At 43.9% G+C, this 14818-nt stretch overlaps 1 protein-coding gene across 5 annotated transcripts in view; it reads right to left on the bottom strand.

Moving 5' to 3' along the window:
* Positions 1-7905, bottom strand: part of STAG1 (stromal antigen 1) — a 176892-nt gene extending 168987 nt beyond the window's left edge. For 3 of the 5 annotated variants that reach the window (XM_035334009.1, XM_035334014.1, XM_035334010.1), the window contains exon 1: positions 6361-7903. The gene's annotated coding sequence lies outside the window, so the exon portion shown is untranslated. Of the gene's footprint in view, positions 1-6360 lie in introns of all 5 variants that reach the window. The other 2 variants (XM_035334012.1, XM_035334013.1) reach the window with 1 other exon arrangement.
* Positions 7906-14818: the final 6913 nt, after the last annotated feature.

Raw genomic sequence — 14818 nt, 5'->3', positions numbered from 1 at the left:
GATTAAGAGAAGTCAAAATGCGCCCGTTTTTAGTTATGTCAAAATTTCCCATACTGAAGCTAAAAACATCTCACCAGCATTGAGAGTAAAGCTAAAAAAATCCTCTATTTTAAGCTTTAAAAGTTTCATTACCAATGGGTACAAAAGCCTCGTCCAGTGGTTTGCATTTATTCTGCGAAGGAGAGAGCACTGATTCTTTAAAACCAGAGAGCAGAAATGGAACAGTTAACATTGATGTAAGAGGAGCATCCCTGTTTTCTTTGAAGGCAGAATATACTTCCTGAACATGAAAGTGCAATTTGGCAGACACACTTGAAAAAAGGTTGTCATTTTAAGTGGCTATTGACCTTACTCAAACACCAGGAGAATGATCTAGGAGAAATAGATTATCAGATTAATTGCCAAAGGAAGAAAGAAGAAAACTGGATGAGACTAATTCACTGGAAAAATTGGAACCTGAACACATTTTACAATATTTTTTTTTAAACGAGGAGGTAAATATAACAAAGGAGGTAAGTAATTTATCTTTTTTACTAGGAGGCAAATAAATAAACAAAACTTCTTTTTATTCAAATGGGAATATGTAAGAGGATGTTTATTATTGACTGTTCCCTAACACAACATTTAACTTTTAATCTACATGCAAAGTCTCAGACTGATGATGGCTTGGCTAAAGCTAGGCTGCCTTAGAGGGAGATGGAAGAAAAAATGCTAAGTATAGTAAATTTTGGCCTGCAGGAATAAAATAGTTTCCTGAAATCCACAAGCTACGGTCATTACAAGGTAATATCAAAATCAGCATTTAAAGTCTGTGATCTCTTTTCTGAGCAGAGTCTATGTGTCTTTGTCAAACAATCCCACCCCAAGTTATGGGGGAAAACAAATCCCTCACGTCAAAGAGAAATTCATGCTGTGAGTAGGCACTGTAAGGGCAAATCAGTTTGTTGGCTAGCTGGTGAGACTCACTCCTAACACCAAAGCATCCAGTTCTTTGTTGTCAAAGGCAAGAAATCCTGATTCAAGCTGCTATACCCCATATGTAGTCTTTTAGCTTCTGCTTCCAACCGGCTCTTGTTCCATTCTATTCCAGCTTTTCTTTTTCTTAATATCTTACTTTGCTTTATATAAGGAAGAGTTACAAGTTAGGGAAATTAATTACATGAACAAAAGGTTGGTTTATTTGTTCTGTGCTTTAGATCTAAACAAAATTCTATCAATTCTCTTGACTGAGTGTTCATATACAGCCACTGCAGAAAACTCCTTGACTGCTATGGAGGAGCAGGAAGCGTGTTTGGAACTTGAACAAGGAACAGAGTCTTCAAAACCTTACTTAGTTTGAACAGAGCAGAACAGAAACTGGCAGAATTGTGAAAATCATGAAACCAGAGCAAAGGCGGCAGTGAGACTGAATGGATTTTGAAGTAAACATGTAGAGCTCAGGCACCTCACACGCATCCAATGCCACTCTCTCAAGGAATTGGAAAGCAGCTGACTTCGTTTTGACATGGATATTTGAGAGCTCTTAGAAGTGAAGGTGGGTAAGAGACTGACTTTCTCAAAGGTTCTTCCTATAATTTATGAAAAGGGGCAATATATCGGCAAGGTAAGCGATATAACTGTGGGTGCTACGAGGTGGTACTTTTGAAGAATAAAGTACTGACAGTCTCCCAGTCACATCAACAGGAAAGAAATGCATATTCACAGAAAACTAACCAGGTGAGTTGAGAAACCATTTGTTTGAGAAACGATCTGCACTATACACTGTTACACCTAGTAAAATGCTCAATTACAGAACAAAGCAGGCTCCATTATGCAGGCAGCCGCAGTAACAATGTGGTTGCTACAGAAGTACGGGAGCAAAGTGCCAGCTACTTTTCTACCTCCAGACAAACCTCAGTATCACAATTATTATACATAAGACCACAGGCTACTCCCTGACTTGCAGAGAGATACCTGTCTTGCTACATGCCTTTACTAACAGCCACCACCAAATAAAAAGTAGAACAAAATACAGCTAGCACTGCCAGGGAGCTGTAGTTTAGCACAGAGAGGACACGCAAGGAAAGAGGAAGCTTCTTCAATCACTGCCACCTTAGATCTTCCACCACTGGAAGACTTGTTCATCTACTGACAAACCAAATGCTAATGAATTTCAAATTCATTCCAAGTGTTACCAGAAAAACAGAGCCAGCGTAGTGGCTACTAACGATTCAGCACACACAGACAGCATCGTAGCAGCAAGGTGAAACAAGCAGTATCACCCGTTTTGTTAGGAGAGCTGTACAGAACACTTGTTCCCTACCGAAGGCATGGCCTGGAACAACCCCTTAGCCCTGCCAGGCAGATGACCTTGTGCTCCAAGCAGGAGCCAAACTGCTTGTGGAGGCAGCAGCAACAAGGGTGCAAGGAACGGAGGAGGCTCATCAGTCAAAAGCGGACACTTTGGAATGACAGGAGGGCAGCAGAGGTGATAGCAGTGATTGTCACCTAAAAAAAAAAAAGAGGTGGGACAACACTATTCGAGAACAAAAATGCACCAAAAAACCCTCAGGCATGTTAATCTATATAAAGCTACCGAATGAACAAAATTCAGTAAAGCCTAAAAACCACAAGACAGTCTCATTGCAATTCTAAGTTTTCATTCCACCTCTACCAATAGTCCCAAGAAAAATGAGCTGGTAAAGCACATTAACAGACAGTTTCAAAAATAATCAAAAAGGAATGAAATCTATGCCTCAAAATCATCATGCACATGATATTGTATAGTATCAACTCAAACCTATGCCTGAACTAACTCTTTGAAGATTACATGTTGACAGGATACAAATACTGTTATTTGAAGAAGCTGGAATCCAAACAGTTATTTAATAAATGTTGCAAATTAAATGCTAATTAAAAGATTAGTCACAAGGCCCAAAACATACCTCTTGGTACAAAAGTATACCTAGAGCCTGAAAGAAACCAAAGTTGCAAATACAGTCAGTGCTGGAAGATAATTGATTGGGCAAATTTTAGAGGAAAACTAAAACCCAGAAATTACATTCACATTAAACGTATCACTTTTACACTTTTTTGGCATACATTTTCTTACTTTCACATCTTTTCTTCTTTTCCTGCTAAAGCTGCTATTATACTTTTACCACAAAAAAAAAAGTAAATCCTCTTTCTGTACTGTCAGAGGTAGTCATAAGGATTTGTACCACTTTATAGTAACAAAAAACAGCATTTGAAATCAAAGGATGTAGAGAAACCAATGTTCCACGTACGCTTTCAACAGCTTAACACCGAACAAACAAGGCAGCCTCTTTCTTGACTACTCTTCATGAATATTGAGGACTGCAGCTAATCAAATGACAACAGACAACTGCATCAGGCAACAGCATCAAAAAGGCAAGTCCTAATGCTCTAGACAAGAGCAAGGAAGAAAGCCACAGCTCCTGTTTGATCAAATACATCAGCCAAGAAGCCAAGAAATCACTTAGATTGTACATCTTGCTAACCACAAAAGGGAAGCTGCTTCCGCAGAGGGGCAAACACCCATTTGTTTTGGTGACAATTGTTTTCCATGCCAGTTCCCACCCTGCCTTTCACTCCTCCCTTTGGGAGGAGGATGAATATGCCCTTCTGAGTGACAGAAACCAACAGTGAACCCAGACATGCAGCCAAGTACAGGCTAACGCAGAACCTCGAACTTGGATTGCTTGCAAAGCCTTACACCGAACAGTGAACAAAAGGAAAACAACCGAGCAGTGGAACCTTGTGCAGAACACTTCGGAAATAAATAAGCGGAGAGCAATCCATCTAGCACTAGTGAGCCTTCAGCATTAAAGCAGGATGCCCCGTTTGGAATTCCAGTCTTCAAGGTAGGAACTGATAGGGGAGAGTCTACAAAGCATTGAGTTGGATCAGAAGACAAGGAAACAAGATCTGCGAGGAAACACTGGAGGAACTGGAAATTAAAGGCACGCAACCAGTGTTAGAGAAAAAGATCAAGGGAAAAATGACAGCTCAAATACACCAAGGTACATCAGAAATAGCCGGACATGAGAAAGTAGAAAGCAACGCTTACTGCAAAGGTTGTCAGTTAAACCTTAAGAAAACATCAAGCAGCAATATAAAGCACTGGAATAAGCTACTTGAGAAACGCAGTGGCATTCCAGCAATTAAGAGATTAGACAAGCATCTGTCAAGAATATTGTAAATGATCTCCTCCCAAGACAGAGCAAAGGATTAACTCTAGGTCCTTCTTCATCCTTTTTTTGTTATTGTTGTTGCTCGGTATTGTTCCAGGAACAAAGAAAGCCCAGGCAGAACCACAAATTAAAAATAAATAAATAACCACTCTAGTATGACTCCTTCCTACAGTAAAAGCACGACTGGACAGAGATCTCAGGACACTACACTTCTGACATCCCTTTGTAACTGTAAGTGTAACATTAGAGTTCTGGGGCTAGGGATTCCAGCAATGAACAACAACAACAAAAAAAACAAGCAGTAAAAATATTAAGGATAACTAGATATAAACACAGTTTAATAGTCTCCCTAAGACCAGTTATTTCATTAGATAAAACCAAAAAGGTTAAAAAAAATCTTTATAGACTATCTTCTCACATTAGAGCATGCCTGTTAGAGGATGAAGTCATCCGTGTGATAAACGTTTTGCAATTTTACAAAAACAAATAAAGGCTTCTAAAGAAAAATATTTGCAAGATGAAACAATAGCATATGTCTACTTGCAAGCAAGTTGCTAGAAGGATGCAAAACCACTATTAAGCTATTAACCAATTCAATGTTTTGTGCAGTGGTCTTTGAGAAAATATACTGCAAGGCTAAATCTGTGTTGGCAATACAGGAAAATTCTTCTGCAACAGAGTAAAGCAAAAAGGTTGTAAAGAACAGAATACAGAGAGGGCAGAGGCATCTCCATCTTTTTGTCATCACAAATAATAAGGATATTTAGAATTAAGAGAAAAAAAAATAGTATCAGAGTCACTGGGTTCCACTAGTGAGAGCCCTGCTGGCCACGACACCCATACAACAAAGTCACCAAACTGCTCCCCAGGAGACTGACATCTTGCCTGTGCGTAAGATTCATCACAGCAAAATTGAGAAATTCTATATGTGAACACTTCTGCTCACCTTTGAAGTGCACTTTGAAGCACTAACAATTTTGACCTTGGCAAGGTTAAAAGCAGTTTAGGTTGTTCTTTTCCTTCTCATTCCACGATAACGTTATAAGCTGCCCAAGCACTAAAATCTCCTGCTCGTTTTTACTAATTTTCCCATGCTAGTGTCAATTTAAGTTGCTCTGGAAGATTTCAGCCAAAACAAATGTTCTCTCCTAAACAAAGTTAGGAAAAACATTTGTTCATTATTTGAGTTCTCGGTAACTTTTCATGTTTTGGAAGAAATGTGAACACAGCACAAAAGACACCCAACTGGCAAGATCTGCCTTTTAGCAACCTTATGACAGCAGACAAAGAATTCAAAGCCTGGTTTTCAAACCCTGGAAGTTATGCTTAAGATAGTCTGGTGTTCAGGGAATGGCCTGTGTTTACACGGTAGCAGACTGATGTCTGTCAAACTCCCATCCGTGACAAAGCTGGAAGGATATGGTGCAGGTTACTCTCAATGAGGCATATGCAATCTGTTCCTTATGTGAAATCTGCTGAGTGCAGATCTACTCCAAAGAACATATCTTATGGTCTCTACTAAGCTACCATTTACTATTGTACAGATGCTTATACACTGGTTGCTACAGATTTTTTTTTTTTTTTAAAAAAAAAAAGTACCAACTTGCAGCTATCCCACTGGAGCCACAGAAAGGTCAGTTACAGGTTTTAACTCTGCAGCAGGAAAACTCAGCAGAATTTTCCTGCTGAAACACTTAAGGGGAAAAAAAAACATACTTACCATGGCCACAAAATTTCCTTTATCTCATAGTCAGGAATTAATTTGAATTTGTTTTTGTTGTTGGAATATAACAAAAACATTCAGTTTGCAGCTAAAAGCCTAGTACAGGAATTTCCAGTTGGAATGGTTCATTTGTCAGAGGCATATATTGCTGGAAACGAGATCTGAAGAACTGCCTAACAATACCCATCCCAACCACAGGCATGCTCATCTGAGCCATCTATAACAATGCCATAACCAAAGTTCCCCTTTAGTATTAAAAACAACAACAACCACCACCAGCAGCTACGTCCCTAACTGCCTGAACCTACATCTAAGAACAACATAAACAAGGTCATTCTTTGTGTCTACAAGTTCTGGTCTTTGCTGTCGTAAAAATAATAATAATAATAATAATAATAAAGAGAAGATTAGCAAAAGAAAGATGATGTTCAGATCATTTCTAACCTTCTACCGGTACCTTTTTCCCCTTCTTCACCACAGCTTTTTGTCTTCTCAACGTAAACCTCCATTTCAGGGAACTCTGCCAGTAACTTCAGCCATGGGAGCTTGCAGGAAAAACAGAATGGTTCTTAAACTAACCTGAGACACATTCTTCTTTTGAGTCATCTCTGAAAGAGCCTGACATGCAAGGAATATTAGCAATAGCTTGAACACAGATTAAAAAGGATAACTTTTTTTTTTTGAAACCCAGCTGGAGCTGTAGTTACTGTGCACAGTACTTCCTTCACTAGCAGCCACAGGCATGCAATGGGAACAATTTGGGCTGTTTATCCCTGTCACTCTATTTGGTCCAAAAGGAGCTCACAGTATAATTATTTCTTCTAGCTATCCACAAGTCAACGTTTTTGTATGTTCCCATGGTCTTCAATCACGCATTTGTTCAACTATATATCCATCCCATAAGCTTTTCCCCGTGTCCTGCTCACCGCTGCCAGTAGCAGGGAACCTTCACATGCATTCCAATTTCAAACAATCTAAGTAAAACCAGTCGTGCTTTGTAACTACTCGCATTCACCGGTCCTGTAGCTGCAGAGATCAGAACTGGGGAACTACAAATCAGTTCCGATTGTCCCCCGCACTGAATGCTTTTTGTGATTGCCCTCACAGAAAGTCATTATCTTTTGCCACAAGCTTGAATACAAACACGACTTACAAAGGAGCAATACGTTGCCTTCAGGACAAAGGCAGATACAATAGTTAAACTCTAGATGTGGGTGTTATCAAAGCATGACTTTAGGTCAAGGAAGTTGTTTGAGGGAGATGCAACAAAGGAGCTGACTGCCAAAAAAATTTACGAGCAAGTCAGATCTGAAAGGGTTATTCTTCGCTGCTTATTTCACAATAAAATCAACCACATCAGTGGCATAACCTAGCAGTGCTTCAGAATTTACTATAGAAGATACAGGTGGTGTATCCTGGCATTGCACCGGCAGAGACTGCAAGTTCTGCACAAAGGCTTTGGACAACAGTGAACAACATCCTTGCAAAAGGTCTGGTGATCCTGGTAGGTGAAGTCCTGGTAGAAGTCTCCGGGAAAATATTCTGAAGGATTTGAGCAGGATACGCTTTCGAGTTTTAGCAGTTTCATAACAATTCATTTGCCTAGAGAAAACAAAGTGTCTAGGAAGTAAGGGCAGCTACAAGGGACAGCCATCTGTTTTAATTGTGACTTTTTGCTTCCCTTGGTTCTTACTTCTCTCACTAATATCCTTTTCTTTTCCCTCTGAACTTTTTACCTGGACAATGACACACAAGCAGTAACAAGAAATCAGAAAAGTAAGGCGTAACAATGAGAAAAGTTTGTTTTACCAGCTTTAATGGCTACAACATTAACATTTCAACCCCAAGACAAGAGGTTCACAATTCAATAGTCACCTTGGGTGCTAAGATTTGCGTACAAGAACCACTCACGGGCGCTTTCATTCCACCATGCCAGTGCTCTGCAGTTAAACACAGCAACAGAAACATGTAAAATCTTTTCTTTGCAAACATAGCTTGTTCAGGTTTCTTTGGGGAAGAAAAATAAGTATTACAGTATGATCTCGAAGCACATATGTTAAAAAAAAAAAAAAAAAGCCAGAAGCAGAGCATTTTGTTTCCATTCCTTTCCTGACAGAGCCAGTAAAATAGGTTACACGTGAAATTTGACTAACTGTTGCCTGTGTTCTCCCACTCAACGCAACAGAGAGCAAGTCTTCAAGTCATCGGACAGGCTGCGGGAACAGAGTCCCTCCTTCTGCTCCACTCAGGCAGTTCCGCTCGTTCCACTTCAACACTGGGATACTCGATGGGACCTGCCTGAACGTTCTCACTGTCATCCAACCTACTGTCCTTTCGTCTGCCAAACAGGCAGCACTGCCATCATTCAGATTGGCCATTTTAAGTGAAACACAGTACAACATCTCTTCCTCTTGAGGTTCTCAATGCACCCAGCATCTTGCTCAAAAGGGAACAATTAGTATCCAAAAATTACCCAAAACACATTTTCAGACAAAGACAATTTCAGCTGCATGTTAGCCACTTTGGCAGAAAACACTGTTCCAAATGGAGCTTACAGCAATGATACATACTAAAAATGTTTTTTAAAAAGTGTCCACATGAGTGGGAAAGGCAAGAGATGCATGCAGACCTACAGAAATTACACCATTTCTTCTGACCCTTTTTAGAAGGATGAGGAAGGACACATTGGTGAGTTGGACTTCCACAAATACAAGTAGAATAATCAGCTGGAGCTAAAATAGAAAAGAGCCTCAAAGAACTAAAGAAAGACACCTGGAACTGTGGAATAGAAAGGAGATGAAGAACAACAAACATCAGTCTTTCAGAGTCGTCCTTCAAAAGACTTGGTAGATCACCATTTTGATCTTCACTCACACTTTCATTCTCAGAGCATTATATACAGCAAAACACATACCAAAGATAGCTGAGAAGAGTTTGGACGTAGTCAAAAGCAGGCAGACTTCAGCTCCATCAGTGAGGAGGTTCTGATAGCAACTTGCACGCCCTGTACTGTATTGTTTTGTTGTATGTTATTTTACAGTATCGCTACAACTGTGAAGTTGAACTTGTGATCCTACAGAAACAGGCCTACACAAACACATTCTGTGCGCGTACCCTTCGCTCTCTCTGTTCTCTCCTCTAATTCCCACTACCCACAATTTTCAGCCTCTGGACCATTTTCAGCTACATTCAGCAAGATTACACGATCGGACACAAAGAAGCCATGTGATGGAGACTCAAAAGAAAACAGCCTTCAAAAATTCTGCTGCTTGAAGCAGTGCTTACTCTTTGGCACAGTTTATAATCGCGTTTCCTCTCCCACCTAACACTCTGTGATGCCACAGTCCAGAGAACCTCATAGACCAGCTAGTAGAAGCTATTCTAGAGACTAAACAAGTAGACAGCAAAATAAATGACAGCGTTTAAAAGGACAAATCAACCCCACTTTTGTATAGCAATGTCAAGTTTCACAAACCTCCAAGAGTTCTCTAAAAAGATCCCCCTTATACCCACACACCTATAGACTCTTCTGGATAAAGCCTGCTTTAACTTCTAAGATAAATGTTAAGGTTCTTCATGAAAGGCTACTAAAGAAACTAAGCTGCTGTGGCAATAAAAGGCCTCGCATGGATACGTTATCTGGTGAAGAGATGGGAAACAGAGCAACAACAAGGGGTCATTTCTAACAACAGGCTAACCTACCAGTAAAGTCACACAGGTGTATGAGCTGGAGCCCATGCACTGAGGCATTCTCACATCTGGAAACACAGAGTCCGTCTGAATCTCTCACCCGAAAACGGGATTAATTTGGGGGAAAACGGTTCTGGGGATTTAAAACATTATTGCCACTGACTCTGCATCACCTTGAGCAACACCTTGCACTGATCTGATCCAATTCGTTCACCCGGCAGAGAAGCACCCCTCCCAGGCAGGTGGCTGTGGCCAGGTGGTGAACCCAACCAGCTCCACGAAGGCTGGGACCAGCAACAGCAGCACGAGCACAAAGGAAAGGGACGGGCCGTGGAGCAGATTCCCGTCAGCTGCAGCAGGCTGGCAGCCCAGCTCGGCCAGCTTCTGCGACTCCCATCGTAGGAACAAGTTCGTGTCATCCTAGTGAGTGTGTCTAAGAAGGCAGCAGTGCAGAACTGGCCGATTTCTCACCATCTGAAGATGGACTTCATTAGTCATTTGCAAAGGCAGCCGTATTTTCCACTCTTAAACACTAACACATTGGTACCTTCCTGCTCCGATGGGATTCTAACCCTCAAGAGGGGAGGGAAAGCCTTGTGTGGGGGAGAGCGGTTCTCAGCTTGTCATTTGATTTTTCTGTTTCAAAAGCCAGTAACACATGCTGTCCTCTGCTATTAAAGAAGAACGCGTCCAAGATGAATTGTTTTCATTTTTTTCATCGTAGCAAATATTTGGAATTTAGAAACACTTGTGACGCACAGGTCTGTTCCTGTGCACCTCTACGAGGAAATATTTTTCCGACAGGCTGAACAATCTGTCAATGTTGTTTTCACTTGGCTAACCTGCCAATATAATACAAGTCTGCTATGTGGCAAGTTACAGAATATAGGCTCATTTGATTTATTTATAGAATAAATGGCACTTACACTGGCGAACTCCTGCACATCAAGAAACACATGCTAGCTGCATGTTGCCTCACACTGCTTTCTAGTAAAACATTACTTTTGGGAACCACCCGAAACAGCTTGCCTTTCAGCTGAGGGAGGCAAGGCTTCACACTTCAACCTCTTGCCCTTTATTCTGCAAAAAACAACGGTGGGGTGACTGGAACTCAGAACACGCTCCCACGTCAAGCTCTCCAGTCTGACATTGCTGCCAACTGTGGCTGAGAGGCCTAGCCCATTGAAATACGCCGTGCAACCAACGCCTTTTCACGTATTTTAAGATGGAATACAAATCCATCTGGGCAGTACGAGCATCGTAGCCATGGAACGAGCACTTGACATGCAGCTTGGGGCTGGGCAGTGATCTGGATCTGCATGTATACAAGCTGGGGGCCTGAATGCTTGAGGGGGAAAAAGAGTTGTATGTGCACCATCTGTACCAAGTACAGCATCACCCATATGGTGGATGTTTTCTTCCAAAATAAAGTGGTTCTGAGATTTGTGTAAATGAAAGCAGAATTACACAATTCCCCAAGTTTAGATTGAACTTACATTTCAGAATAGGGCACATGATATCGTTTGGGATCAATAAAGATAACCTGACAAATCTACTGTGCAAGTCATCCTGCTCTTTCAAGTATACAGTTATTATTAAAAGCATTTTACAAACTTTCCTCCAGAGATGTAAATGAAAAAAAACTGTATAATTATTAAAACCAGGAGTGCAGTTCCTTTAACATTAGCAAATGGACCTAAATCCCTGAGTGTTCGCTCACAGACGATACACACAGATTGTCGAGCGGTGAAACCATTACCTATATTCAGATATTCAACAGGACTTGTCAGATTGTAGGAAATGGCTACAAAGTCAGAGCTAAGGCAGAAAACGACTGATAGAATTTTCCCCTTGCAACTCCTCCTTGGTTCCTTCAGCCAGCTGAAGGTGGTGCTTACCTTAAAATCAAAAAAATAAATAAAAAATAGGGGTCTTCCCCAAAATCACACTTGCTTTTGGAAGCATATTTTCACACTGAAAGTTGCAACATGGGGTCATAATGTTCTCTCAAGTTCTTATTTCCTAGAGGAACAAAGAAAGGTCTCTGCATTCTGATCACGTATTTAACACCCAAACCTACAAAGTGAGATCAGTTTGGAAATGCAAAACACTAAAGAATAAAGAGGAATAAAGCACATCTCCAGATGCCCTGAGCAGAAACAACAGAAGAATTTTCTTCTGGTGAACTCACACTTTCTAAGATTTCTCCTTCCCTTCCACGAAAGAGAACTAACTCTACACCCTTCTATTTTTAGCCACCAAGAGAACACAGCTGCACTGCAAATGAGGCAGAGATGGCAACTTGCAATAGGGGAGCGTGAGAGCTCCACATGATGAACAATTGATGAAAGGAAAACCCCCAAAGTTAAAAAATAAAATAAGTCACCAAGTACCGTACAAATTTTGGTTGCCATTTCCAATCCAGGTGTCAGTATGTCAGATTTAGATGAGGTGCATCCTCATCTCAGCACCAGACTCTAACATCACCTTTCGGTTTTGGCTTCAAGCACCAGCAGGCAGAGCCTTACCCAAACACTCGGGTGCTTCCAGGTGCAGAGCTGGGAAAACCAAATCTCTGATGCCAGGCATCCATTCAGTAATAGCACCACATCAAAATTCACTCTGCCATCCCTGCACAACTTACATAGAAAAGAAGCCAGGTGTGTTGGTTTGGATATGCCTTGTTTACAGAACTAGCGCTTTCAAATCTTCAGCAGTGTGTTGGAGTCTTTTTTGCATTTTGCTAGAAAACAATTTACAAATGCTATGCTAAAGGCATGTTCTTATCCCAGTAACAGGACTTTTCTTAGTAAGTCATCACAATTAAGCATTTCTCTCCCACCACATCTTTACACTCCCACAGGCTCACTTGCCTACTAAAATTATATTTAAAATGCCGATGTTGAGCCACCTCATATCACAGCAAGTGTTTGCAACACAGGGAAACGGCAAGAAAAAAAGCTCAAGGTACACATTCTTCTTTACGCAAGCATTCTTTCAAAACAGGAATATTCACCCACCGAGTTCCTAAGCATCCTAAGTAACTCATTCCACCAATGCATCCAAATACTTAACGCTCATGAGCCTTCTTGGCTAACAGAAGTATCAAAAGATGCGCCGCAGTTTCAGTAGGCATTACATAAAACTTGGCGCAACATGAATGGCAGGCTACAGAGATAGTAGATTATCTCCTGAAAACCGTGGAGACCTCAGTTGTAAAGGTGAGATGAGGATCCCAGCTGCTCTCAGAACTTCCATCCACAGTATATTGCGTGTGGAAGTTTGGCCATAAACACAGCCTCAGTGAACTTCAGCACATTTGTAAAATGTGAGGAACCACGGGACACCACAAGCTGCCAGCTGCCATGTGCTCCTGTCCTTAAGCTCAGCGGTTGCAGCAGAGGTGCTCCGAACCTCCACAGATGGCCCTAATTGTTCATTCAGCTTCAGGAAAGTACCATTTTTCACTGCTCCCTCCTACCGCTGTAAATCCATCAGTATGTCCATTGGCGGTGGAGACCAAGAATTTTGCCGGAGCGCCCTGCATTGAGCAACCGGTAACAATTAGGCCCTATCAGACTAATCGCAGCCCCGAGTCAGCCTCTCCGCCCTGCTCTCCAGCGAACCCTGTAGCATCACCACACCACCACTTGAGCCAGCTCGCCATTTCAAAAGAAACTCGCACCCACCAAGATAACTTTCTCAGGCTATCCACCAAAGGTGGTCACGGGAGAAACAGAGAGAAAGGATAAACCAGCCTCCAGCTCCTCAAAATAACTTCTTCCCATCCTCAGGACACCTTTAAGCAGAAAACATACATGTAGCCTCTTGTCCAGTGATTTCTTCAAATTGCTTGATAGATTATAATGTTGAAATACTCACTCGATGATCTTGTTATCTACAGATGAGCAAAAGCTCACTACACAAGGCAAAAGCTCCTTTGGATCTGGAAAATCTGGACTAATCCTTCACCCACACCACCCCTATCTCTGGTGTAATAACATGGGGAAGTTGGGCAAGTCTTAAGATGCCTGAACCCAGGCGTTAATGTCATCCACCATACCAAACGCATGAGACAACGCAGGAACAGTTGCCTTATTTCTGTGACCTGGAGAAGGCTTTTCGTCCCTCAATAACTTAGCACAGGCTATGACCAGATTAACTCTACAGAACCAGCAGCACCACGGAATTGTGTGGAACACATCATCAATACTTATCAAGCGGCTCGATTGAGTTTAATTAAGCTCATGCTGCTAGCGGAAACTAAGTTTTTCTGACACCACCGTTGGCAGCCACGTCCCGTTAGCGTGCTCCATGGCCACGGCCGCCCTCCCGCTCCCGGGAGCACAGCTCACCCAGAAGGCCCCCAGCCAGCGGCACCCCACGCAGCTCCGAGCGAGGCGGGGGCTGCTTTGGGGCCATCCAGCACCTCAGGACCTCGCCATCCCCACGGGGGTCCCGGCGGGGCTCTGACCCACGGCCACGTCTCCCAGCCCCATCACCAGCCCGGTGCCACCGCTCCGTGACACGACACGGGGGGGGGGGGGGGTCCCTCGGGGCTGGCTTCGTGTCCCCAGGGGGCCTCGTGTCCCCAGGGGCCCTCACGGGGCCTCGTTCCCTCCCTCCCGCCCCCACAACCCGGGAACGAGCACCAGCCGCCCCCGGTCCCCCCCCGCCGCCCCTGGACGCCAGCCAGGCGCCGTCCCGCCGCCCTCCCGCGGGCCTGGCCCAGACGGCGGGCCGGGCCGGGTCGGGCCGGGCCGAGCCGGGCCGAGCCGAACCGGGCCGGCTGCGGGCGGCCGGCGGCTCCCTCAAGTTTCCCCGCCCGCGGCCCCGGCAGCGCCACCCGCGCTCTGCCCGAGCATCCCCGCGGCCCCGGGGCGCGGCGCCCAGGCCCGGGCGGCGGCGGGAGGGAAGTGGGGGGGGGAAGGCCGCCGAGCCCGGCCCCGCGCCCCCGGCGGCCCCGGCGGGGACAATGAGATGGCGGCGAAGAGCGCCGCGCCCGGGGGACCCGCCGCTCCGGCAGGAGCCGCCCCGCCCCGCGCCGCCTCCCTCCCCTCCCCTCCCCTTCGCCTCTCTCCTCGCACGGGCAGCGCCCGCTCCCGGCCCGGCCGCCGCGGAGACCGAGCGAGCGAGCGAGCGGCCCCGGCCCGCTGCCCCCGCCCCTCGCGCCTCCATCTTGGATCGGCGCCGCGGCGCCCGCCCGCCCCGC

Source organism: Oxyura jamaicensis, chromosome 9 (genome assembly GCF_011077185.1).
Source record: "Oxyura jamaicensis isolate SHBP4307 breed ruddy duck chromosome 9, BPBGC_Ojam_1.0, whole genome shotgun sequence".
Taxonomy (NCBI): domain Eukaryota; kingdom Metazoa; phylum Chordata; class Aves; order Anseriformes; family Anatidae; genus Oxyura; species Oxyura jamaicensis.
This window is presented reverse-complemented; position numbering and strand designations above follow the sequence as displayed.